The following is a 4,283-nucleotide window of genomic DNA, read 5'->3' as shown; positions in this document are numbered from 1 at the left end:
ATCGCGCCGTTGCTTCCTACGCTACCAGCGTACGCCAAGCCATCCTCCGAAGATTCTATTTCTGGCTTTCTAGTTAGCCCAGCTTCAAAGGGCCATATCTCCCTCATCCCAACTCCGATTTGGGTGATTCAAGTTGGAGATTCTTCACCATTCTGAGCTCTACACACTAGAGGGAAGAGATCAGGCAGAGGGACTGCAGAGGTGGTCAAAAAAATGAGTTGAAGCTCTTAGAAGGCTTAAGGTTTGAAGAAAAGACTTCCATCCTCTTGGGCTTGATCCATAGCCCCCATTAGAGGCTTAGGAAGCTGCTGGAAGCCAAGGTAGCAAATTCTATTGGTTGTTACCAAGAGAAAGAAAAAGAAAAGGGAAGAGAAGAGAAGAAGAGGGAAATAGAGAAGAAGTTTTTCCCTCTCTTTATATGTGTCTTGAATGCCTCTCAAGAAAAATTTTCTCAAGCCCAATTAATGGAGTTTGATGGTTCTTGTTGAGAATATTATTTCTCCATTAAAGATTTATTTACAAGGAAGACTAGAAGAGAAGAAGTAGAGAGAGAGAGAGAGAGAGAGAGAGAGAAGGAGTGTGTGTGAGTGTGAATGCCATTGTTGTTCCATTGAAAGTAATGACAAGGAGAAAAGAAAGTAGAAGAAGAAGAACCTCGAATTTGGTTCTTGTGAGTTGCTTCAAGAAATCCAACTTCCAACCAGGATTGAAGCATTGGCGGCACTGAGATAATGAGGTTGTGGTCCTCATCAAGTAGAGATCGATATTATTGCATCTTCGGTGGTTACTCCTTGTCAAGGTAACCTCACTTTTATCAAATTTTCATTACTATAAATCATTGTAGGCAAGATGTTTGATAAAATGCCTAAGTGATAGTTGTAGTTTATTTGGGAAAAATTCGCATGTATGAGTGCTTCATTATAGGGCATTGTTATAAGCCCAACTTAATTTTTAACTAATTCAATGGGTGCTGGACACAGGGGCTATGTGTTCCTTGGTAGTTACTACTACCTAAATCTATTTGTCATGGGTGCGGCTCTCAGATCATTATGGGAAAACTGAGGTGAAGACCTAGCTATTACATGTCATTGGTGAAAACTAGGAATATGTTCCATTGGCTGTGGGTGTAGTTGTAATTAGTATTGAATAAATAATGAGCCTACAGTGGGCATTACTCAGTGCATATAAGCAACTAGCTGAAGCACGTATTTCTTATGTTGTGGATGTGTATGTTCGTATTTGTACTGTGGATTAAAGTGTTTAGCTGCAAGATGGGTGTGTACATCTGGTAGGCTTGACCACTTGGTGGTGCAGTGTGGATGTCCATACAACTGTGTATGTATGAGACAGTGATTGCCGTGTGAGGTTTATGAGACAGCTATGGGCAACAATACAGGTTATGTGAATAAGTTCTGTGCAACAGTAAGAATCGTCAGTAGTATACATAACAGCTCTGGGTAGCATCAGTAGATTGTGCATGTATCTATTGAAGTGCAAATAGTGATTGCCACATCAGGGGTACAGCTGAAAAATGAAAACAAATTTTACACACTGATTCAGCTCCCCTATCTCAATGTCAACCAGGACCCAACAATGTCGTCTCAGCCATCCAATGTTGGCCACACCGCCACACCCGTGGTAGAGGATGTTTTCACGTGAAAGACAAATCAAAGACCTAGTTGTGGTAAGCATGATTGGACTAGTCTTTCAATCATTTATTGTAAAAGTCATTATCTCATCTGTTTATATTCATCGTAATGATCTTTTCTCTACCTTGCCTTCACCGACCGTCTTTCTTGATACAATACTTAATCGCAACAGTCCTTTAGCTTAATCTTATGTTAATTAGATGCATAGTCAAATGTGGTTAAATGACTTCTAAAACTTAACTATCTCATTAATTAATCACAAAATTAATGCAACTTGAATACGTTTATTAAGACCTAATTACCTAAGAAATGGACGCCCATTTAAATCCAAACTCATGCAATACCCTGATTGGTTAGGCTCTCCCTAGGTATAACCTTACAGTCCTTGCTGAAAAATTTGTCAGACCTTTTAATTAGGAAGAAATATATTTGACTGGTAAGATGCCTACTTTTGTAGGTAACTAAGAACTTCTCTTTCTTTTCAAAGAAAGTGATCACAGTGGGTTTACAGTGGTAACCATAAATTCAGCCATTGTTATATAGTTTGTAAGCTATACAATATTTCATGGGGTGTTTGGCTGTGTCCACCTGACAACCACATTATTTTAAGATCCTTACGGCTTTTGCACATAAGCAGCAAGGAAGGAAGGAGAGAGAGAGAGAGAGAGAGAGAGGCTTGGTTCAAGGTAAGGTACGAATGTTACGACCTAATGGTCAAGCGATCAAAGCAACTTTTCAGCTTTCTTAGGGTAAAGTTGCATAGTTCTCGCTCCTAACTTTGCACATGCGAGAGCCTTGTGCACCTAATACTCCAAAGAAAGAGAGAGAGAGAGAGAATTCTCTCCAGTTGTCCTATAGCTATAGTTTGGTTCTTACATTCTGGTTCAAAATGAGAGATTGAAACCATTAAGAATGACTTAAGATAATAATGACGGAATTCAAAGACCCGTAGTGGATCTGCAAGAGGCATATGAGAGTAATGTGTTGAATATATAGTTCATACTTTCACACCAATGTTGGTCAATAGTGACAATCATGGTACTGATCACTTACCTTTATTTCTTCTTTGTGGGGTATATATTTGTTTCTTTCGGCCCTTATTCATGACTGAAGTACTTTCTTCCAACCATTTGAAAATTAAATCTTTTTTTTTTTTTTTATAATAATAAGGGATATAGAATTTTCATAAAAAAAGGGTAGTCATCCATGCGATAACAGAAGATGACAATATCAAAAACTACAAGATAAATTTGAGTCATTCTAGAATATTGGTACACATGTTTGGGATAACGTGTGTCAATACAAAAGAGGGTATTTCATTGAATGAAAGAAAGAAAAAAAGGCGTGGAAGATAGTGTGGTTTCTACACTCAGACAGTACTGGGAGGGGCGAAATGATTGCCCTACCCCTAAGAAAAACGGAAATCATCCTACCATTGTCGATGCTTCCGCTTTTGCTCTCATTGAGCTACCTTTTAAGGAACCCTCTCCCTTAATTGAATTAGATTATGAAATTTGGCATGTCACTAATTTGGACAATTTCTTTTCTATCCAATGATGGAAATAAACATATCATCTGTTGACGTGATAAAATAGATTTCTTGTGACCTTTGAAAAAATAACATACCTTTGTAATAATAATAGTTGGTTCCTCTACAACAAATTGGGTATCTAATGACTCTCCAATCACCTTTCCAGCAGTTGGATGAACTTGGACATGTATCCCAACACTTGACAATACTTGGGGATGCGTGTCCAAACTCATCCAACTGGTTGGAGAGTACTTGGATGCCCCAGTTTGAAGAGGATCTCAACCCTAATAATTCACCTCAAAAACAATATTCACAAAAAGAAAATAAATGTAACAGAATTACAAGAAAAAGATGTCAACAATTATATGAAAAAATAAATGGTTTTTCCTTTTTTTAAGGGCTATGACCCACAGCGAGGGTAGAATTTTGTCCTTTTAGCCCTTAAAACACCACTATAAAAAAAAGAGGTGGGGCAGTGTTAAATCATTTAATTAATTTTTTTTTTCTTTTCAAAAACTCTTCGCCTTGAGTTGAAGTGATCAAACTATGATTTAGAATTAAGTTTTTAAATAAGTTTCAAAGTATTATTCTTTCCTAACACGTGATAATTTTAATTTTAATTAATTTTTTTCTTTTAAAAAATTCTTCGCCTGGAGTTGAAGTGATCAACCTATGATTTAGTATCAAGTTTTTAAGTAAGTTTCGAATTATTTTCATTTCCTAACACGTGATAATGTTAATTTTGATGAATATCTATATGTGAATATTTTGTTATTAATGCATCAAAAACTAATAATGTGGACAACATTTTCACAATTTTATTAGAAATAAATACTGGCACTGGCATCATAGTGTTTTTTTTTTTTTTTTTTTTTTTTTTCATATTAGGTAATAGAAATGTCTAAAACTATCGGTCCAGGTTATGGTGCCCTTTATAATACTCACCATAAATAAACCTTTTTAATGTGAGTTGAAAAAAGTGCATCAACAGGATTGAAAGGGGAGACCCTCCACCAATAGATTTGACCTTTTGTATACATTAAATTGATTTTTCAAAGTTTTTCTTTATCTCCCTAAGATGGGAAATAGACACTCTCCGATGA

This window comes from Macadamia integrifolia, chromosome 6, assembly GCF_013358625.1.
Source record: "Macadamia integrifolia cultivar HAES 741 chromosome 6, SCU_Mint_v3, whole genome shotgun sequence".
NCBI classification, from domain to species: domain Eukaryota; kingdom Viridiplantae; phylum Streptophyta; class Magnoliopsida; order Proteales; family Proteaceae; genus Macadamia; species Macadamia integrifolia.
Note: the sequence above shows the minus strand (reverse complement) of the source record.